At 43.5% G+C, this 24343-nt stretch overlaps 1 protein-coding gene across 1 annotated transcript in view; it reads left to right on the top strand.

The window, feature by feature from the left end:
- The first annotated feature begins 10145 nt into the window (after positions 1-10145).
- Positions 10146-24343, top strand: part of LOC117353907 (C-C chemokine receptor type 5-like) — a 78240-nt gene continuing 64042 nt past the window's right edge. Inside the window, exon 1 of the mRNA XM_033930423.1 lies at positions 10146-10196. The gene's annotated coding sequence lies outside the window, so the exon portion shown is untranslated. The remainder of the gene's footprint in view (positions 10197-24343) is intronic.

Raw genomic sequence — 24343 nt, forward strand, 5'->3', positions numbered from 1 at the left:
TATAGAACAATAAGGCAACAATGACCAATACAGTAATCAAGTATCAATACAAACGATATATTCAGGGCCTATCATTGCCTCAATAAGAAAGTCTAGGTAGGAAACGTCCTACCGAAACCTCACATAACGAAACCAGAGAAACCTGGCCAGACGTGTTAAATGTATATATGGACAAACATCAGACATGATAATTACAATATTTCTTATTTGTACAGTAATAGTGTTTCAGAGAGACAGAGTCAGGTTGCAAGGGGCTGCAGGGAAACTTAGTAGTTTAAGTAATCTCAAGAAGGTCAAGTAATGGTGACCAAATTTTTCTGAAGCGGCCTAGGAAACCACGACGCTCCGCTGCTATACGTTAGCATAAAGACATATTGTATTCCACCATTCATTATGAGAGACATTAGTAAAGTCCTTCCAGTTAGCTAATATAATACGAATGGCAACCAACATCATGAGTTGTAATAATGGTATTTTATCTCTAGGTATGGACATAGAAGATGCTGTCAAACTGATCATAAAAACGGATAGGATAATGAAGGAATATCAATATTGAGTACTGTATTTACTTGAGTCCAGACATTTCTCCAATAAGTCTGTAATAACGAGCAATCAAATATCATGTGTTTCAATGTACCTATTGATGATTTACAGGACCAGCATAGAGCATTAGAGCGATCTTTTTGTAATTTAGAGAGTTTATTAGGCGTCCAATATGCTCTATGTATCAAAAAGAAAAAGGGAGTTCGGAGTTCAGAGAGGTTTGCCGGCAGGAGGGCTTGGGATCCCTCCTGCTGGTCATCAGGGGCTACGGGGGGGAGTCAGCAGTAGAGCACATTTGTGCACTGTAATTCACAGTGGGGGTGAGTCAATGGATGTTACACCTCCTAACCCTGAGTGGGTATAAAGAGTGGACAGCTGACGCTTTGCCTTACTAGCGTTTAGTTGTGTAAACTGAGGATTCCCCCATTACACTTTACTCATTTTATGTTATGTTGTTTAGTGTTTGAACCATTTTCCTTGGCTCATGCTATTTTTCACTTTATCCAAGAAGAATTTTTGGAATTCTACTTGTTAACATAGGCATCGTTAGGCATGGGAGGGCACGTCTACTAGGGCATTACTAGGCGTCCTAACAGTTGGGTGCCGAACTCTTAAATTGCTTAATTCGTCTTTTTTTGATTGGCTGAAAACTAGCCTAACCAATTACCACGCCGATTAAGCCAAACTAAAAATTAGGCCCGGATTCCAAACTTAGGCATCGCTAGGTGACTGCATTTAGGGCACCATTTATAGAATTTGCAGGTCCCTGTCTACAACTACTAATGGGGAGAGAAAAAGCAGCAGACAGACAAAAAGAAATGGAAAGAAGATGGAGTCATATACCTTTATTGGCATGACAATTTTAAATGTGTTTCTGAAATATGCATTCATCAATTAAGGTTAAAAAAAAAAAAAGCTAGAGGAAACTAGAAGGGCTAGGAAAATGTGAAAAGGATTTAAAGGGTTACTGGAAAGGGGAGATAGTTCTACTGGTGGCAAAAAGCAGATGTAAGGGGAAGATAGGCTAAGTAAATTGGGAAAAGGCTGAGAGTGGAGCTGTGGGGAGAGGAACAGAGGGGGCTAGAAGGAGTAAAGAGAACTGGAAGGAGTCATTGCCTAGGAGAAATAATGATGCTATGAAGAGCTTGAAGAGGCAGAAAGCAGCCATTCAGGTGACAACAACTAAATCCTTTATTCACTGCTGTTTGATCTATGCTTTTGTAGGGGAAAATTTTAAGTCACATGTTAACAAACTATTTCACAGAAGTATGGGATAAGTTCCACTTATCAGAAAATGTGGCATCATTCAAGGTCCTACTGTTGACCATGTGTCCTCTATTCACACTCAATCTACAAATTCCAAAAGTGGTACATTTATTTTTTTAATATCTAGATTCATTTTAAAGCCAAAAATAAATGCAACATATTTTACAGATATTTTACACTTTAACAACACTTAAATTCTATCAAATTATATTTATGACAAATAGATATATCATCCCCACTTTATACATAACCAACAATTATTTTTATTTTTATTTATTTTTTGAACACTCCCCCCCTCAAGTCTATCAATATAATTTTTCATCAAATATTTTGGTCTCTTTAAACATTTTAAAACAGTCAGATCTCTTTGAACCCATAAACACAGGGAGTTTGCTGTCACTTTCATATGCAAAGGAGCATCAATAAACAACCTTTGCAAAAATGTTCATGTATGTTGGTTTTCCCAGGAACTTTGCATGCTCATAGCTAAGGCATGAGACTACCAAATCCCTGATGGTGTTGTGGAATACATCTCTGCTATTGTGGTGGGAGACTCGATCTTGAGAGAGGTAGACAGTCACGTAGCTGGAGGAAGGGAGGACCGGCTAGTGACTTGTAAAATAGATTACTGTAATTCATTGTTTTTAAATATTACATATAAGGAACAAAGGCGACTACAAATTATACAAAATATCGCCATTAAATTAATCCATCATGGTAAGAAATACGATCACGTAACGCCCTACCTAATAAATTCGCATTGGTTACCTATTAACCAAAGAATAACATATAAAATAGCTTTATTAGTATTTAAAACAATAACTACCAAAGAACCACAGTTCATTGACCGCCTTCTAATTCCACAAACCTCAAATCGTCTCCTTCGATCTAATACACAAGATCTATTAATGGTCCCCTCATTAAAAACAATAGGAACCAGACGCCACGACATCTTCTCAGTCAAGGCACCACTTGTTTGGAATACCCTTCCTTTGTACATTAGAAAAACTAAAGATCTCAACTTATTTAAAATTAATTTAAAAACATTCCTCTTTAAAGCTGCATTCAACCTCTAAAATTTTTATTCTTCCACGTAAATATTAATTTCAGTCTCTCATACCCAATCCCTAATGTTTTTACCCTCCCCCCTTCAACCTTCTTTTTCTCCGCACTAGGAAACAAAAAATTTTGTAACTTTTCCCTTTCGTTCTCTCCTATTCACTCATGTTTTGTATAATCTGTCAGTATTGTCAGTTTGTAATTGCTCTGTTTTATTTATCGTAGAAATTTTATTAATATTTTAAATGTTTTACCCCAATTGTACATTTTATGTAATTCGCTTAGAAATATTAAGCGAACCATCAAATTTAAATAAAACTTGAAACTTGTCTCCCAGGGGTCAAGACACGAGACCTCACTGATAGGATCGAGAGGATCCTGGACGGAGCAGAGACAGAGGAGACTGCGGTAATAATCCACGTCGGAACGAATGATGTGAGCCGGAGGAACTTCAGCATGGCCACACTGACTGACCAGTTCAGGGTCCTGGGACGAAAGCTGAAGCGGAGCACACGGAGGATAGCATTCTCGGAGATCCTGCCTGTACCGAGAGCAGATGCAAAGAGGCAGGCAGACCTCCAGGCTGTGAATGCATGGTTGAGGAGATGGTGCCAGGAGGAGGGCTTCCACTTTGTGAGGAACTAGACGTCCTTCTGGGGAAAGAGCAAGCTCTACCGGGGGGACGGCCTGCACCTGAGCACAGCGGGAACTAGACTACTGGCAGCCAATGTGAGGAAGGAGATCGAGAGGGCTTTAAACTGAGGAGAGGGGGAAAGCCGACAGCTGATCTGATGTTGACGCTTCGGACAACAGTATCCAGAACAGATGCTGAACGGGCTGAATGCAGGGAGGAAGCAGAGGGACTGGAGGATCTTATGGTCAGACAGCGAGGGAAACATCAGGTAAAGGGAGCTTGCTGGGAGAAGACTAAGGGGCATGGAGACACAGGGGGACTGGGTGGCACGAGGGCGAAAGCTGAGGGCAATATAGAGGTACCACAAGGCGAGGGGGATCAAACAGAGGCTCAAGGGATGATAGCCCAGGAGGGGGCCGGTAGGGCTAGAAAACCCAGAGGAAAAGCGGGGAAGTGGGGGTGGCGGGAATGTGGGGAAGCTGAAAGCTAAGAGGGTAAAGGCTGAGGGCAAAGCAGAAGCACAGGGAATGGGAGAACTGCCCGAAATCCAAGGGCAGGCGGCCCAGGTAAATGCAGAGGTGGAGGAAAAACGACGGGACCTACGGTGCTTATATGCAAATGCAAGAAGCCTCATGGCCAAGATGGGTGAACTAGAAGTTGTGGCCAAGGGGGAGGATGTAGATATAATTGGAATTGCAGAAACCTGGTGGACAGAGGAAAATCAATGGGATGTGGCGCTGCCGGGGTACAAGCTCTACAGGAGGGACAGGACCCACAAGAAGGGGGGAGGCATAGCACTATATATAAAGGACTCTATCCACTCGGTCGGGATGGATATGGCAACGAAGGCAGAGGGGCTGGAATCGCTATGGGTCAAATTTCCGGGAAACAAGGGTGCAGGCATAAAACTGGGGCTGTACTATCGCCCACCTGGTATGCCAGAAGGAGTCGGACACGACTTGGAAGAGGAACTGAGACAGGAATGCAGGACTGGAAGTGTAACAGTGATGGGGGACTTCAACTACCCGGGAATAGACTGGAGTACGGGTCACTCCAACTGCATTAGGGAAACAGGATTTGTAGAAGCTGTGAGGGACTGCTTCATGGACAGTGGGGAACCCATAGACATCATTTACCTCGATTTTCAAAAGGCTTTCGACAAGGTGCCACATGAAAGGCTGCTTAGGAAGCTGTGGAACCACGGGGTGGGAGGGGATGTGCACAGATGTATCAAGCACTGGTTGTCGGGTAGACTGCAGAGGGTCGGAGTGAAGGGCCAATATTCTGACTGGCGGGGAGTCACAAGCAGTGTGCTGGGGCCGTTACACTTCAACATATTTATCAATGACCTGGAAAAGGAGGCAAAGTGCGAGGTTATAAAATTTGCAGACGATACCAAACTGTGCGGCAGAATTAGGTCCAGGGAGGAGTGTGAGGACCTGCAAAGGGACCTGGACAAGCTGGAAGACTGGGCAAACAAATGGCAAATGCGCTTTAACGTAGAAAAATGCAAGGTCATGCATATAGGGAAAAAGAACCCGTTGTTCAACTACAAATTGGGGGGGGCATTGTTGGGAGACAGCAGACTTGAGAGAGACTTGGGTGTGCTGGTGGATGCATCACTGAAGCCATCTGCACAGTGCGCAGCAGCCTCGAAAAAAGCCAACAGGATGCTGGGCATCATAAAGAGGGGCATAACAACCAGGACGCGGGAAGTCATCATGCCATTGTATCGAGCAATGGTGCATCCACATCTGGAATACTGCGTTCAGTATTGGTCGCCGCACCTCAAGAAGGACATGGCGGTACTTGAGAGAGTCCAAAGGAGAGCAACGAAACTGGTAAAAGGGCTGGAACACTGCCCATACGCCGAGAGGTTGGATAGGCTGAGGCTCTTCTCTCTGGAAAAAAGGAGGCTCAGGGGAGATATGATAGAGACCTTCAAGATCATGAGGGGCATAGAGAGGGTGGATTTTTTTTCACTCAAAGGGTCGTGGACACTTGGAATGTGCTACCGGAGGAAGTGATCAGGCAGAGTACGGTACAGGGATTCAAACAGGGATTGGACAGATTCCTGAGGGATAAAGGGATCGTGGGATACTGAGGGAGGAGCTGGGATGTAAAACAAGTATAGAAAGTTAACCAGGTAATAAGTATAGAAACCCAACCAGGTCGTGCATGTGCAAGACCGGAGGGTTAGGACTTCGATGGGAAGATAGGACTTCAATGAGAAACCAAGGTGGCAAGGGAGCCCCTTCTGGTGATTCAGACAGGTCATGACCTGTTTGGGCCGCCACGGGAGCGGACTACCGGGCAGGATGGACCTATGGTCTGACCCGGCGGAGGCACTGCTTATGTTCTTATGTTCATCCCTTCCACCCCTGTGAAGTCCAAAATACCATATGATGTGTTATCAAGAAACGTAACAAATCAAATGCTATTATATACATTGTCATGTTTCGGAAGACCGCTGTGCTGAGGTTGCTATGCTAAGTCATTTTATCTCAAATGAATAATCTTTGATTGCTGTCACAGAGGATACCTGAGAAAGGCTTAGACTGCTGAAGCACAGACCACAGTGAGTCCCCTTCCATAGCATCAATATTTGCATTTGAGATTGTGTTCAATAAATCCTGTGTTATTCAACCAAATACTTTATTTGTTTCCCATTTCTTTTTGTTGTACTTTGTTGATTTATGTAGGATCCATTTGGGTTTTTTTTAAATGTGTGGCGCAGTGGTTAGAGCTACAGCCTTGGCACCCTGAGATTGTGGGTTCAAACCCCATGCTGCTCCCTGTGACCCTAGGCAATTCACTTAATTCTCCACTGCCCAAATACATTAGGTAGATTGTGAGCCCAGGGGACAAAATGCTTGAGTACCTGAATGTAAACCACTTAGGCTCACCAATGGGAGTCTTAGACCCCTCTCAGTGTATCCTGGGATGCACCAGAAAGGGGGCCTAAGGCCCTGAGTGGCCCAGCTGCCTAAGGCCCCTCCTCGATGCATCCCAGGATGACATGGAAAGGGGAAGGCCCACCATTTTGGAAGAGGCGGTCCTGCCGGCAGGAAGGAGTGGATATCCCTCTTGCTGGCTTAGGGGGTTGTCAGGGGAGATGTTTGGGGTATGAGGGAGTGTTGAAGAGTGTCGAGGAATGGCAGGTGAGTGTTGGGTGGGTGTCAGGGAGTGTCAGGTGGGTGTCAGGGAGTGTCAGGTAGGTGTCAGGTGGGTGTTGGGAATGTTGGGGGATCGAGTGGGCCGGTGACAGGAGTGAGTGGGCATCCCTCCTGTCAATTGGATGTGGGGGAGGTGTCAACAGTGTTAGGGGTTTGGGGAATCGACGGGTCAGCGGCAGTGGGCATCCCTCCTTCCAGTTGAAGAGGAGTGTTTCTCTGTCCATGGCAGCTGACTCAGCTGATCGCAGCAGGGGAATTCCCCCCCCCCCTCCCATCAGCTGAGCAGTAGGGACTTCAGGGAACTCTGCTGGCCCAGTTGATTGGGGAAAAATTCCCCTGCTGTGATTGGCTGCTGCGGTCTAGCAGTAAAGATAGGCAGCTGAAATATAGGCCAGGGTTTTCAAGACCTACATTTCAGCCACCTATCTTGGCGTGAATCGCGGCTGGTTAGCTGCTTTAGTCCACCTAATGCCACTTCTGGCATTGGCCATGCCTACTTGCGACCTAAAGCTAGGTAGCTAGCCACGATTCCATTGGCCATTTCAGCCGCCTTTTATGTAGGTGTCGGTAGGCACTTCAACATTGCCATTTCTGACGGCATTTTTCAATTATTTAGAAATCGGCAGGACGCCTACCGATGCCTAAGTTTAGGTGCTGGTTTTAGAAGCTCCCCTGATAGACTAATTCCCATTCTATATTAGAAAGGAATAGAGAACAATAAAAAAAACATTAAGTAGATTGAGTGGTGGCTGACCAATTCTGCCACTAGTAGTTCAGGGAAGTAGATAATTTCCAGAGCATTAGAAAATTAGAGAAAATAATGGCAATGCCACACCCTTGTTCTGACAACTGAGAACAATACTGCATAATCTGGAGGAAGACACTGTATAAGGTAAGGTTCTTTGCTTAGCAGAAGCTAGGTCTCTGTTAGACATCCAATCTCAAGGTCTGACGAAACTAGGGAATTGTAAATTAACTAAGGGCATAAAGCTCCAGCAATCCAGTAAAAAAACAAAAAAAACCCACCCAGGTTGGGAGTGATTTCGATTTGCTGGGCTATGCTCTGCACAAACAGCATGCAAATCATATGCGCGCTATTTGTGTTAAGTATTCTGCTGAAAGGGGGAGGAACTGGCACAGTTGTAGGCATAAACTCTTCTGCCAGGCCCAGTGCAGTTCCTGATCACCGGAGTTCTCAGACAAGCTTTTTTGGTTTTTGTTTGGATGCAATATGGATGCAGCTGCTGTGTGTGTTTTGTGCGAGTGTGTGTCCTGGCCTAACAGCTGTGACACGGGACTAGAGAATGACACGGTGGCGGTTTACCCGCGGCCACCGCATTTTAGCCGCGGGTCACCCGCCGAAAACGGGGAAGAAAACTAGCAGTCACTGCGGCGACGGGGACAAGGCCATTCACCGCCCACGGGGCGGTGAATGGTCTTGTCCCTGCAGTGAGGCATGAAGGATCACGCGGTCCCCGCAGCTCACACCCGCCTGCCCAATCGATTCTAGTGTTTAGCCAGCTCTCTCCCTTCTCCTCACCTTAGTTTGTAGATTTTCTTTTTCGGCGACCCGCACGCTATCAGAGAGCCGCGCACCCGCTGCTGCTCAGTTTCGATCTTCTGCTCTGACGCAACCGGAAACAGGAAGTTGCAGCAGAGCAGAAGATTGAACACTGAGCAGCCGCGCGTGCGCGGCTCTTTGGGAAAGCGTGCAGGTCGCCGAAAAAGAAAACCTATAAACTAAGGTGAGGAGAAGGGAGAGAGCTGGCTAAACACTAGGATCGATTGGGCAGGCAGGTAGTGGCTGCGGGGACCGTGCGATCGCTAGTGTTCCCGGCTCAAATTGGAAGGAGGGAGTGAAAGGGAAAAGGATTCTGGGCCAAGGGGATGAAGTCGGAAAGAAAAACCCACAGCAGGAAAGAAAGGGAAGGACTGGCAGGTGAGCCAGATGCTAGAAGCAGGGGGGGGGAAGAAAGAGGGAAAAAAGCTAGATGGGGTTGAAAAGAAGAGACACACTGGTATGGAAGAGGAAGATAGGGGAAATCTGGACACAGGAAGGTAACAGAAAGAGGGGAAATTATGTGCATGGGGCATAGGGACAGAGACATAAAGGGGACATGCCATGGGGATGGTATATGGACACAGGGGGGGGGGCAATGACAGATACATAGGGGAGATATTAGAAATGGAGAAAATAGGAGCACAGAAGCGAGATGGTTTGTGGGGATGGGACAGGGACCGAGCTTGCAGGCTCCAGTGGCTTGCACAAATTACATTGTAACGTGCCATGAAAATAAGAGGAAGGAAGGTAGATAGGCCACGCGAGAGGAGCTGAAGGGTAGTAGAAAGGAACAGATGGTAAAGGAGGGAGGGAAGGGTGGTGGTGGAAAGGAATAGAACAGACATTGAAGGAGGGTGGAGAGGAACAGACCCCCAAGGGAAATGTGGAAGACAGAGTGGGAAGAAGACAGATGCCAGACTATGCGGGAGCGGAGGGAAGAAGATGGGTGCTAGACCAATTGGGGGGGGGGGTTAAGGGAGAGGCACAGTAACAGCAAATGGAAGACGCAGAGAGAAGACACACAGTGGATGGAAGGAATTCAATGAGAAGATGTGGAAAGCAGAAACCAGACAACAAAGGTAGAAAAAAAAATTATATTTATTTATTTATTTTTTGCTTTAGGATAAAATAGTATATTAGTTGTGTTGATAAAAATGTATAAACAAAGCCCTGCCAGCTGAACATCTCTTTCTCTAGTTCAGCAGCAGGAACTTTGATTTATAAGAAAGGAATAAGCTAAATATTACAGTACTAAGGCTTATATGGATGCAGCGGGGACGGTGACGGGGCGGTGAATGGGATGGCAGTGGCGGTGACGGGGCGGTGAAAGGGATGGCGGTGACGGTGACGGGGCGGTGAAGGGAACGGCGGTGACGGGGCAGTGCAGAGGATGGTGGGCCGGTGACGGGGCGGTGACGGGGACAGATTTTTTCCCCGTGTCATTCTCTACACGGGACATACACTCACACACAAAGCATACACAAACAGCTACTGGCAGCTCAAGACCTGCCGCAAACTTTTGCTCAGTTAAGAGATGGGAGTTTCCTTCTTTACATTACAAGGAGTGCTCATTTTAATATTAATGAGCTCCTGATAATGCATTTGCCTAGGGTTCGCAGTGGCTGCTTCCATGATTGTTAAAAGCATCCCAAGAACCCTATTGTGCATCAGAGGCTAAACTGCCTTGCAAGTAAGACTGGCTACAACCTTTACTTCCACTGCAAACATATGAGAATTGGGGCCTGAGTAGTTTAGCCTTTTTCTTGTAAATTAGAACCACTTTTTATGACATTTTCTCATAATGCTGAATCCTTTTCACACAGGAAATTATGTGCTTCCTTACACGACAGTACATTTTACTTCTGAGTATGCAGTTAGAGAAGCTGATTTTATTGCTTTCAAAAGACCTCCACATCTGCAGACTTGTATTCCAGTGCATAAGGAGTTCTGCAAATTTGTGAGTATCCCATTTATTTAATTATTTATTCATTCTTTTACAATAATATTGTGATTATGTGGGGGAACAAAAATGCAGAATTTTGGATATTAGTGTTTTAAAAACATATGCAGCCATCTCTGGTCATTCATCTGTTGAAACAGAATTTTGTGGTTTTGAACCTCAGCTTTGCTGGGTGTCTTGTGGTTAGAATTGAGACATGCTTGCTTTTCATGTATTTGTACTATTTTCACAAAAATAACTTTATTTTAGAGAAAGGGAGAGGCTGGTTCTGGTTAATGATAATCTGCCATCATTAAACTTCTTTGTTTTACAGCCCTTATAAGTTAATTATTTATAGTATCCTGGAAACTGTCTTGTATAATAGTTCTTTTTTTCTCTCATGTCATTTTGGATTAGGGAGATATAAAAAAATATTTTTGGCATTAGGCAGCTTCTGTGGTAATGCAAGCTAAGGTTGGCCACCCGTTTATGAGACAGACATCCTCTGTATGTCTGTTTTTATCACAGTTGATAACCAACAGTACATTTCAGTTCATCCAATTAGTGGCAGTATCAATACAGGAGTAGTAAAAGATGGAAAAAATACTGTTAGATGCAGCATCTTGTTTATAGAATAGGTTCAATATACAACCAACAACCAATTGAAATGAATAATAATAACACAAACTGAAATGAATAATAATATCCAGAAAATTCATGCTGCTAGGGATTCCATTATCAGAGGTCCAAATTATTTTTCATAGAGAAGGTAGTTGATGCCTGGAATGCCCTTTCGAGGGAGGTGGTGGAGATGAAAATGGTGACAGAATTTTTAAAAAATGCATGGGATAAACACATAGGATCTCTAATTAGAAAATGAATGGATAAAAGCCAAAACTTAAATGATTGCATGTGCATTTGACGTGTCGAGGGGTGCATAGATGGTGACTCCAACTTTGAAAAACTAAAGCACTGGACAGACTTGCACAGTCTATATCCGGTATATGTCAAAGTGGATTAGAATAGGCTGGAGTAGACTTTGATAACAACTCCAGGTGCTGAAGGTTGATTTTGTGTTTGGATCTGAGATGCTTCATGTTGAAAAGATTTGCAGTGTTGCCCTTGAAGATTTTATTTTGTGGCATACTGCTCTGTCTTTGCGCACATTCTCTTTTCAAAGGTAGAACTGAAATGATAGGTTTGTTTAATAGCATACTTCTGATTTTAATAATAAGAAATATATTAACAAAATTAATTGATTGTTTTAGATGGATTCTAATTATACTTTATTACATCTATAAGTATATTTATATTTATGATTCGTTTCCTTAAATGAATAGATAAAATGAAATGTATGAATGGTTGAGTTATATGAAATACATAATAAATTGAGTGAAGATAGAGTGAAATATTATAATGCATTTAAGTTTTATTTTATGAGATACTTTATTATATAACTAGTCTTTAAGCCCGTTACATTAACGGGTGCTAGAATAGATGTGTCTGTCTGTCTGTGTTTCTTTATCTCTCTCTCCTTGGCCGCTGTCTGTATCCTTCTGTCTCCCCCTCCCCCCGAGCAAAGCTTTCTGCCCCCAGCACCCATCTCCCCCCCAAATGTCTCTCCATGGCCCTCTTCTGTCTTCCCCCCACCAGAGCAAAGCTGTCTGTCCCCTTTCCCTCTCTCTCCATGGCCCCTTGTCTCCCTCCAGCACACCCCTCCCCCCAAAGCAGCCCCCTATCCCTCTCCCTGTCTCTCCATGGCCCCTTCTGTCTTCCCCCAGAGCAAAGCTGTTTGCCCCAAGTACACCCCTCCCCTCCCCTCCCCCAAGTACACCCCTCCCCCCAAAGCAGCCCCCTTTCCCTCTCCCGCTGACTCTCTCTCTGGCCCCCTTTCTCCGTCTGTCCTTCTGTCCCTCTCCCTGCCCCTGTGTCTTTCTTTCTTTCTGTCTCCCTCCCTCCCGCTGTCTGTCTGTCATTTTTCCCCATTTCCCTGTGCAGCAGCATTTCCATCCCACTTCCCTTGCAGCAGCAACATCATTTCCCTCCTATCCCCCCCTTTCCTGTGTAGAAGCAGTAGCAGCATTTCCCCCCCACTCCCCCTTTCCCTTCTCTTATCTTCTCTTCCCTGCTCCGTTCAACCCCTCCCCATCTTTTACTGCCATTGTCGATCCGGCCTGCTCCTGACCTTCCCACCGCCAACAAACCTCGGGACTCCAGCCGCGTAGGCAGCACTTTAAACACGCTGCTTCGCGGCCTTCTACTGTCGATTTCCTCTGCCGCGTCTGTCTCCGATGATGTCATCAGAGACGCGGCAGAGGAAATCGGCAGAGAAGGGCGCGAAGCAGCGTGTTTATAGTGCTGCCTACGCCGCTGGAGCCGGGAGGCGACGGAGAGGGCAGGGGGTGATAGCGGCCGGCAGCCGCCGCTCCGCAGGTGGAGAGCAGGGAAGGACGCGCATGCCACTTGTCTTGCCTCGCGTGAGGCCAGACCGTAAGCCGCGCATGCGCACTTCCTATGGGTCGCTACAGCTCACGGAAAACGGACGCACGCATAGGAAGTGCGCATGCGCGGCTTACCATTTTATTATATTAGATTGTTTCCTAAAATGAATATATAAAATGAAATGGAGGAATGGATAAAATTAAATTTATATAAAATATTAAATGATTGAAAGAATTTTATAAATTAATTTACTATTTTTAAAGGAAAGTGTAAAGGAAATTCTAATGTATTTTTTTATATTATGATGGATATTGTAAACATAAGATAATTTATATTATGCATTTCTTTATTGAAATGAATTTATGTAGATTTTTATGTAATAGGTTTGGGATATAATTAAAGGAATAATTAAGGGGGGTTTTAATATATAGATTGATTGATGTGTATGGTGAAAAGAAATAGAGAAGTAGGATCCTTGGGGGAGGGGTGGGTGGCTGGTCTGACCTTATGTCTTCAAGTTATCATAATACAAGGGGGGAGGGTTATGGGAGGGAGAAGGGAAGGGATTTTGCAATCTTATAAATATACAAATTAAAGAATTAAGGGTAAGGGAGGATGTTATATATTGTAAATTAAGGGAAAAGAGTTTTACACAGAAAAATTATAAAACGATGAAGTATTTGTTGCAGTTCAGGTGTCTTAGGAATAAATATCTTAATGGAGCTTAACGGCCTCAACCATCCAATAAAAAGGAAGAAAACTCTTTTGTTTTTAAAACAGCAGAATATAGATATATGTTATATCCAAGAGACTCATTCATCAGCTATAGAGTCCAAAAAGCTAGAAGGAGGTTGGATAAAACATTGCTTTTGTTGCCCCAGCTGTTAAGAAAAAAAGCAGGTGTAGCAATATTAGTGAGTAACAAATGTAATGCTACGTTTAAGTTGATTGCCGCTGATCCTGCAGGAAGATGGATACATGTAGACATGAGCATGGGAAATACTACCATGGCGCTATTCAATTTATATGCACCTAATTCGAACCAGATTGAATTTTTTACAAATCTCTACAACAATTGTTACCACTGGCTGCTTCTAAATTAGTTGTGGCAGGGGATTTTAATGCTGTTATGGATTCTTTAATGGACAAAAAACCTAGCAGAATTATGAAATCATTAGGATTAGATAATTTGGTACAAAATTGTGATTTGAAAGATATATGGCGAATATTTCATTTTAATGATTGGGAATTTTCATTTTGCTCCCATGTTCACAAATCATTTTCAAGAATAGACTATATATTTGCTTCAAATGCATTAGTTCAGCAAGTAACACAAGCCTCCATTGATCCAATTATTTTATCTGATCATGGTGGGGTGTGGATTAAAATTAAAATAATTGACCAAGATGGTACACCTGTATGGAGATTTGATAATACATTGCTGGCAGAAACAAGTTTTATAGAGGAATGATTATTTTCAAATTAATAATGTGGAAGATATCTCTATGGAAACACTGTGGGACGCTTTTAGGGCAACCATGAGAGGTCAAATTATTTCTTTTTCGGCATACATTAAAAAACAAATTATAAAACAATTTTATAGTTTGGAACAAGATATAAAGATATTAGAATCAAAATTGATTGACAAATGGGAATACTCTACATTACAAGATCTCTTGAAAGCTAAAGGGAAATATAATGAGATTTCTTCTAAAATGATAAGGAAAGATTTATTTTCTCAAAAGGCATTGTATTATGCAAATTCAAATAAGGCGGGAAGATTACTGACAAATTATTTAAAAGCAAAAAAATGAAAAACAAAAGTAGTGGCGATAAAAGATGAAAAAGGAAATGCTTTTTCACAAATTGGTCCTATTTTAAAACAATTTTTATATTTTTATAAAGATCTGTATTCTTCTGAGCCTTATTTAGATAAAGAAAAGGATGGATTGGAATTTTTAAAATTAATCAAGTGGCTGAAAGTTCCTGATCATATATAAGAAAGCTTAGAAAAGCCAATGTCAATAAAAGAGGAGTGTGTGGCGCAGTGGTTGGATCTACAACCTCAGCACCCTGAGGTTGTGGGTTCAAACCCCGCGCTGCTCCTTGTGACCCTGGGCAAGTCACTTAATCCTCCATAGCCCCAGGTACGTTAGATAGATTGTGAGCCCACCGGGACAGAGAGGGAAAATGCTTGAGTACCTGATTGTAAAAAAACGCTTAGATAACCTTGATAGGCGGTATATAAAATCCTAATAAACTTGAAACTTGAATTGCAAACAGCATTGAAGTCCCTTACAGTTGGATCCGGTTCATAGACAACAGCGCGAAAGACAAAAGCGTGCGCCGACAATTGAGCGCAGCGTGCGCCACCGCGCCGCTCTAAATTACAGTTTTTAGGGGCTCCGACGGGGGTTTTTGTTGGGGAACCCCCCAGTTTACTTAATAGACATCGCGCCGGCGTTATGGGGGGTTTGGGGGGTTGTAACCCTCCACATTTTACTGTAAACTGAACTTTTTCCCTAAAAACAGGGAAAAAGTGAAGTTTTCAGTAAAATGTGGGGGGTTACAACCCCCCACACACCCCCACAATGCCCCTACAATGCGGTGCGATGTCTATTAAGTAAAGTGGGGGAGTTCCCCCCCACGCCCCCCCCCCCCGTCAGAACGCTAAAAACAGTAATTTAGAGCAGCGCAGCTGCGCACGCGGCGCTCAATTGTCTGGGCGCGCCTTTGTCCTGGCGCGCTTTTGACCTGACACCATTGGATCCACTCCAGGTGGGGATGGTTTTACAGTAGAGTTCTACAAATCATTCCAAATTACCCTATTACCATATTTGTTAAATTTATATCAGACTCAACTAACTAAAGGTTGTATTACAGGTACCATGGCGGAATCATTAACTATAGTCTTGACAAAACCAAATAAAGATCCCACACTGGTTTCAAACAACAGGCCTATTTCTTTAATTAATGTAGATGGAAAACTTTTAGCTAAAACATTGGCTATACGTTTGGCTAAAGCTCTTCCTTTTATTATTGGAACGCACCAAACAGGATTCGTTGCTCAAAGACATTCTTCTAACAACACTAGGCTGACCTTGCATATGTTGAATTTGTCAAAAGCCTTAAATGATCCTGCTTTTTCTGTATCCCTGGATGCAGAGAAGGCCTTTGATAGAGTTGAATGGACCTTCATGTATCAAGCGTTGGAATGGTTTGGTATTGGTTCAGGATTTATACAAATGGTTCAAACATTGTATAGCTCCCCTGTTGCTAAACTGTATATTAATAATAATTTTTCAGAAGGTTTTAGGTTGCAGAGGGGTGTTAGACAAGGCTATCCCTTATCTCCTCTGCTTTTTGATATTGTATTAGAACCCTTGTTATTAGCTATTCAGCAAGCGAAGGAGATTCAGGGTAGTCCTCATAGAGATCGGGAATATAAGGTCTCTGCTTATGCGGATGATATATTGCTCTATTTGAGAAATCCTGAGACAACCATTCCTTGCTTACTTGAAATGATTGAGAAATTTGGAAAATTTTCAGGATACAAGATAAATTGGAGTAAATCAGAAATTCTTCCACTTAATGTCCACTGTACAAAAGGTTTGTTTGATTCATTTCCCTTTCTTTGGAGGGAGGATGGAATAAAGTATTTAGGCATTTGGATTAAAAATACATTGGAAGAAACAATGAAAATAAATGAAAAATCTTTATTACAGAAGGTAACAGGAATGTGTGAGCAATGGAACCCTTTACATCTTTTGTGGTGGGAGAGAGTCCAAACTGTTAAGATGATGATTTTGCCTGTGATTTGTTATCAGATGGGTATGTTGCCACTTTATTTTCAAGGGTCCTTTTATAAAAAATTAAATATCATTCTTATAAAATTTATTTGGCTGGGTAAAACTCCTAGAGTAGCTTTGGTATCTTTACAAAGGCCAATTTCAGAGAGAGGGGTAAATTTTCCCAATTTTTATAGGTATCATCAATCCTATATTTTGCGCCAGGGTATTAGGTCCTCTCAGAGCTCATGGAAAAACTCCCAGATTGGTTGTGGTTAGAATGGCAACTCATGTCTCCAATACATCTTTGCCAAGTGCTCAGTATCAAAATACCTAGGTACAGTAAAGATAACAGAATATTAGCTGATACATGGAAAACATTGCGATATGTAAGTAATTTAACAACTATTCCAATTTATAAATCTACAAATCAATCTATATGGCTAAACTCCAAGTTCACTTATCTTCTGACGATGGCAACAACAGCAGCGAGTAGATCTTCCTGCTATAGCACTTCTCACGCTGAAAAAAGACAAGGAACTGGATGTCACCAACAGGGCTCTTGTTTCGCCGAACAACGGCTGCGTCAGGGCAATCACATTATCTCCTGCTCCGTGGACGGCTGTGTCAGGGCAATCACATTCTCTCCTGCTCCGAGGACGGAACAGGAGAGAATGTGATTGCCCTGACGTAGTTGTTGTTCGGCGAAACAAGAGCCTTATTGGTGACATCCAGTTCCTTGTCTTTATTCAGGGTGAGAAGTGCTATAGCAGGAAGATCTACTCGCTGCTGTTGTTGCCATCATTAGAAGATAAGTGAACTGTTTTGTTCTTTTTCTGGCTCCCTGTGAACAGTGGTGGCTTTGGTCCCGTTTTGAAAAGTTACATTTTGAAGCATGTGGAGTTTTTTTGCCTATGATACAGAGCAGGACTGGCTTAAGAACTCATTGGGTTGCCATCCGTATATTGTTGATAAGTTGAGGCTTTTTCTCCACCTATTATAAATGTACTTTCATGGGGTATCTCCACCACTAGGCTAATAATTTTTTTGCTGATTGTATTTATATTTTGTTATTGCAATTTGGATTCTTGAGAGACATTTAAATACCTACGTAATGTAAATGCACATGAGTCAAGTCTCTTTCATTTGAAAGGAAACTCTGCAATGAGAGGACATAGGATGAAGTTAAGAGGTAATCTAAGGAAAAACTTTTTTACAGAAAGGGTGGTAGATGCGTGGAATAGTTTCCCGGAAGAGATGGTGAAAACAGAGACTGTCTGAAATCAAGAGGGCCTGGGATAGGCACGTGGAATCTCTCAGAGAGAGAAAGAGATAATGGTTACTGCAGATGGGCAGACTAGATGGGCCATTTGGCCTTTATCTTATGTCAGGGGTCTGCAACCTTTAAGACATAAAGAGCCACATGGACCCGTTTTCAAAAAGAAAAAAAAACTTGGAGCCGCAAAACCATTATAAAACAAATCTAACACTGCATATATTGTTTCTTATCTTAATGCTATATACAGGATCACTAAATTGAAAATAAAATCATTTTTCCTACCTTTGCTATTTGGTGATTTCATGAGTCTCTGGTTGCACTTTCTTCTTCTGACTGTGCATCCAATCTTTCTTCCTTTCTTTCAGCCTCCTGTATGTTTCCTCTCCTCCAGACCTCATTCTCTCCCCCAACTTTTTCTTTCTGTCTCCCTGTTCCCCCTTCTTTCTGTCTCCGTGCCGTCCCCCAAGCCACTCGGTTTGCTGCCACCACAATCGGGGAACAGCCCCCAAGCCACCGCCGTCCCAAGCTTTCCCTGCAGAAGTGTTGTGCTGACCAGCATTCCACTCCCTGACGTCAATTCTGACGTAGGAGAGGAAGTTCCGGGCCAACAAGGCATTTCTCCTCATTCCATCCAGCCTGAGCCCCATCTCTCCTTGATCCAGCATTTCGCTTCTGTGTCTGTCAGAATTACCATTCCACCTATTTTCCAGCATCACCCTTCTTTGTGTCCATCTCACCTATATCCCTATCTCACCACTTTTTCAGAATCTTCATTTGTCTCTGTCCTTATCTTTACGCCATGTTCACCATTTGCCCTTTCAATGTCTTTATCTCCCCCCACACACTTTTTCAGCATTACTTCTATGTCTCTATTTCACCTCCTCTTCATGTCCCCTCTGTATCTCTATCCTTATTCAGTAGGTCCTGCTTACCCTTTCTCTTCTTTGTGTCACTATCTCCATTTTCAGCTTTCCCCCCTTTTCCTTTGTTACTGCACCCTGTAGCTAGAATCTTTCCACCCTCCCTCCACTCCGGCCCAGCCCAGTATGAAATATTTCCTTTTGTTTCCCTCCCCTCTCTCTTTCTCTCTCTCTCTTCTGCTCCCTCACCCACGAGTCCTGCATCTGGCCCTCTCCCTTCTACCTGCACCTGGCAACACCCCCCTGCTCCGCGGCTCTCTTCAGCAACTCGTCAGCAGCGGTGATCAAGACAAGCTGCCGACATCGAGGCCTTCCCTCTACGAGTCCCGCCTTTGTGGAAAAAGGAAGTTGAAACAAGCGGGACTCGCAGAGGGTAGGCCCCGACGTCAGAAGCTTGTGTCGATCGCTGTTGCTGAGTTGCCGAAGAGAGCCGCGGAGCAGGGGATGTGGCCGGAAGCAGGTAGAAGGGAGAGGGAGATAGGAAGGCTGTAGATCTCCGGAGCATGACACCGACCCCGGCCAGGATGATTTCTTTTTCAGGCGTGCACCTTACAAGTCCAGCGTCGCGGCGGGAAATAGCCATGCTGAGCAGTGAGCTCAGCACGTACACAGATGAAAGCCTTGCTTGCTGATTGGTCCGGCGGCACGGCGGGGCGGGGCCGCCGGACCAATCAGCAAGCAAGGCTTTCATCTGTGTATGTGCTGAGCTCACTGCTCAGCATGGCTATTTCCCGCCGCGACGCCGGACTTGTAAGCTGCATGCCTGCGTGACACACTACCGGAGCCGCAGCAAAGGTGGAAAAGAGCTGCATGCGGCTCTGGAGCCGCAGGTTGCCGACCCCCGTCTTATGTTATATGAATTTTCAAGATTAGGCTGATTAATTTTAGCAGAACAATATGGACAAATTGGCAGGTATGAATGTGGGTACACATTTTTCTTGTGGTAATTTCATACTGAAAACACATGTATACTGCAACTTTGCAAATCTTGCAAAGTCTATGGAGTAAACCTCAAAAAAAGTGGGCTTTTGGTCTGGATTTGAATACTGCCAGGAACGGAGCTTGAAGTACTGACTCAGGCAGTCTGTTCCAAGTGTATGTTTCAGCAATAGAGAAGGAACATAGCCTGGAGTTGGCGATATAGCAGAAGGGTATAGATAAGGAAGATAAACAGAGTTCTCTGGGAGGAGTATAGGGAGAGATATTGAGGAACTGCAGAGTGAATGCACTTTAAGTCAATAAGAGAAGTTTGAACTGTATACAAAAATGGATAGGGAGCTCATGAAGTGATTTGAGGAGATGGATGATTTGAGCATAGCGACTCTAATGATGTGGTTGGTGGTAGGTAGGGCATATAATTGCTCACCTAGAACCTGAGGCTTTTTCTTTTGTTCAGAATAGCAAACTCAGCACTACAGGTTTCCAATGGAGAGATTTCCCGATATAGATTGCAAATAATCTCATGCACAGTCATTAGAGAAATCTTGAAAATCCAACTGGATTGAGGCTTTTGAGAACCAAGGTTGGACAACCCTGTGCTAAACACTAGTGCAATATGTATCCTTAACAAAGGTTAATGCACTCATTGTTTGTGCTGAACAATGTCACGTCTTGGTCTCTGAGAGTCACCTATAACATTTGCTACTTCTCCTTTTGACTTCTGCATTGATGTGAAAAAGCAAGCTCTGTGTCACTACCACCTTCCCAAAATCTGTCCTTCAAAGTTATACACAGACTTTCATTATGTGCTGTAGAACTGCAGAGTCCATCAAAACAAGGCACTGACTCTTAAGAAGTCAGGAGCAACATAAATGAACCTGATCTTGTAGGTAAAAGATGGGAGGATCTTGTAAACTTGCTGGTGGCCGATACGGATGGCAGAGTTGCTCACCACAACCGTTCTAGAGAATGACACAGTGACAAAATTGATCACCATTCCCGCCTCCCATAGATAACCATGGGAAACTATCCCGTGTCATTTTTTAGTGTCTATCTCAACCTCAGACCTTTTACAGAAGCATTCTTCAATGAATGGCTTGAGGGTCAGTGGCTGTGCCCATTCATTCTCCAATTCTACCCTCGCTCCTTAAGGAATGATATGGAGATGGTTTCCCATGGTTATCTGCATGGACGGGAACAGTGATGAATTTTGTCACCATCAGCAACTTCCTTTCTTAAAGCCCTTGCACAAGCTCTTCTTCTTTGCTCCCTCAGGTACACTCAACACAACTCCTGCCCTGCTGCGTGCCTCGTCCCTGTCCTCCCTTGTCCTGCCCTCATGTCGTATCCCAAGTTCCTTACCTTACATACGGTTGCAGCCTTCTCCCATCCCTCTACAACCAACTATCAGCACTAGGGTTGCTATCTCTAAAGAAAAAACTATCACAAGCAGTAGCGTTGTAAGGGGGTGGGGGCGGACCATCCCAAGTGCTGTATTGGTGGGGGCACTGACATTTCTCTGTCCCTCCATGCCTGTTTAAATCTTCGCCAGTGCAAGCAACTTCTCTAGCCTGATGCTCACGCTAGCTTGGCTCCCGTCTGAAATCATTTCCTGGTCATGGGGCCAAGAAGTGACATCAGAGGGAAAGCCAATGCCGTAGGCCGGAGAAGCTGCTTGCTCTGGAGAAGATTTAAAAAGGCATGGGGAAGGGAGGGGCGATTGTGGTGTAGGGGTGGGGAAGAAGCGGGGCGGAGAGGAGTGGGGGGGCACCACCATCCCAGGTGCCTTCTAACCTCACTATGCCACTGATCACATGTATGTACATTCTAGATTATGTCACAAACTTAACATAACAGAAGCAGAGCTCCAGTAACCAAACTGCAAAGTGCAAACTCATTCCAGACTTACCAACTGTACAAAAATGGTCATAATAAAAACAGCACCAATGTACAGGACAGGGTGGAGGAATAGGCTAGAGCAATAGGCTAGAAATCAGAGGGCCCAAAATTTAAATCCCATTGCATCCCCTTGTGGCCTTAGGTAAGCCACTTAAACCTTCCATTGCCTTTAAATGGCCAGGGATGGCACTAGCAATCTCACCCCATTTAGGATCTGCCAGCAAAACAACCATAGTAGCCACATAAGCCTTTCAGAGCTTGCTGCTTGTGGGTAGGAGGACTAGAGAGAGTCAAACAACCCTATCTATAATAAGGCAGCAGTACCCTAGAACCCCAGTATACTTCCTACTGAAAACCAAAACAGAACAAGTTAGACTATAACAGATTCTACATCAAAAATAAACTGGATCTCCTGTCCATTTCTCCTTTCTCCATGTCCACCATCCATCTTCCTTCTGTGTCCTTTCCCCATCAGTCTAACATTTCCCATCTGTGATCCTGTCTGTCCTCTCCCAGTGTTCACCATCTGCTTTTCCAGAGTCCCTGTTCCTATCTCTCCCTCTGTGCAAAGCCTGTGGGGTAAATGCAGGGCATGTGCCCAACATCTGTCTTGCATTTATATGATAGGGCAGATGCTCACCCCTGGATTCTATAAAGATTGCCCAAATTTGGGCACCCAAAATCGTAATTAGTTATTCAGCTCCAAGCACTTAACTGGCACTAATTATGATTTGGATACCGATCTCGCTATGTGCTATGCTGTAACAATGGGCACTTAAATTGGATCACACATATCCTAAAAGGGGGTGTGGCCATGGGCGAGTCCATGGCATTCACTAAAGATACACGCAGTGTTAAAAGAATAGTGGGGATCTGTGCCCAGTTTGTGAGCCAGGATTTAGACCAGGTTTCATTGGGCATAAGTCCTTGTGCCCAAAATAGTGGGCTGAATTTGAAGCGCAACACTATTCTACAAAGAGGATGATCCTGAAGCGCCCCTTAAAATATAGTGTTGAGCGCCAAATTTAGTGTTGAGCGCTGAATATAGTGCTGAGCGCTGAATTTTCAGCGCCATTTTTAGAATCTGGCTCTCGGTGCACAGGGACCACATTATGGGGTCCTTTTACTAAGACGCACAAACTGATTTAGAGCACGCTAAAGATTAGAGCGCATTAAATGCTAAGGCGCCCATAGAATACCATGGGTGCCTTAGCATTTAGCACACGCTAATATTTAGTACACGCTAAATCAGTTAACGTGTGCTAAATCAATTAGCGTGTGCTAAATCGGTTTGTACGCGCTAAATCGGTTTGCGCACCATAGTAAAAGGACCCCTTTATGCAGAGGCGGAGGATAATTTACGTACTTGTGGCTCAGCTTTCAAAATCTTGCCCAAAAAAGGCTGTGTTTTGATTCTTATCTTAAATTTAGAGTAAGGAGAGTCCAACCTAAGGTCAAAGGGTAGTGAGTTCCCTAGTGAAGATATTACAGCACGCTAATGTAGAAAGCTTAGTAGGAAATCGAGATCCAATGTTGACGGGCTAGGAGAGGGACCTAGAAAGTACTTTGGATTTGTTGAAATTGCCTGATAGAAGTAACTGCAGGGCCATTGCGCAGCTCCTTTGAAGCAAAGAGATGATTGTTAATGAATTGTGCTGGTAGAGGATGCACGGGTGAAGTAGGCAGCTTCAGAGAGGATAGAATTTTCCTCAGGCTAGGTAGAATCAGAATGCCAAATTTGATGTTTGTGGCCTTGGAAACCGAAGAAGTAGATGCATTTTGCTCAGTGTTACAGTGTACAGAAAAGCATCAGGAGACCCAACGGAATTGGTGCTGGTAAATAGCTCAGATCTAATGTCAAGAACCATAGATAAATAGAATCAAGCCAAAACATCTGGAGAGTGTGGCAAAGATGTGCCTTGAGCTGATGGAGAAGCTAAGGACCCCTTTTACAAAGCTGCGGTAGAGATGCCGCCACGGTCGATGAACCAAAGCCCATGGGAACAGAATGGGCTTTGCTTTGGTGCATTGGCTGCATCAGCATCGCTAGTGTGGCTCTGTAAAAGGAGCCCTAAGTCAATAAGCTTAGAGACTATAAACAACTACCTCAGATGATTCACATGAGAGGGGATAAATTTAGTGTAGAGGTTCTTTTTGGCTGATCATATCCCAGCCTTGTAATCTGTGTGACATCCTTTTTTTTTATTGGCCAAGAATAATTTATTATGATTTTTTAACATACAAGCTATAAACAAACAAACATTACATTACTACTCCTATACAAATAACCTAAATTATACTAAAAAAAAAAAAATACAATTAGTCCTGGGATGTTGCATTTGCTTTATATCACTTTAATCATATCTAAAAACAAATTCCAATATTTTATTAAATTTCACTAAGTTCCCACTTTTAAAAAAGCAAAAGTTTTTTCATATGTTAGCATCATATTCCACCAGTTATTATAATCAAGTTTTGAAAGATCTTTTTAGCTTGAAAATATAGATTTGACAGCTATTATTAATAAGTTTTTTAATAACTGTGCTTTATAAGTTTCTAATTCAGTATCTAGACTAAGAGCACCTAAATTAATTTTTCAAGGCTAGGCTGGTCAAGGTTTTATCTTTTCACTATTTTTTCTCAGAATGGCAGATCTGGCATTTCAACACATGTAGGCCATGTTGGAGCCAGGCGTGGTCTGAAATGATTTGGTACTCCAGGCTTTTGATCTTTTTGTTTTGTGTTTGGTTATTTTGTTGTTCTTCATGCTGCTGTCTGGTGTGAATAATTTTTTTCCCCTCTACTGAGGATTTCTTATGGCAGTGTTTAGCAACCTTTACGAAGCCGCGGCGCACTAAATGTGGTGGCCATGGTTCGAGGCATCCGGAAGTGCACAGA

The sequence above is a fragment of the Geotrypetes seraphini genome, chromosome 2 (assembly GCF_902459505.1).
Source record: "Geotrypetes seraphini chromosome 2, aGeoSer1.1, whole genome shotgun sequence".
Classification (NCBI taxonomy): Eukaryota; Metazoa; Chordata; class Amphibia; order Gymnophiona; family Dermophiidae; genus Geotrypetes; species Geotrypetes seraphini.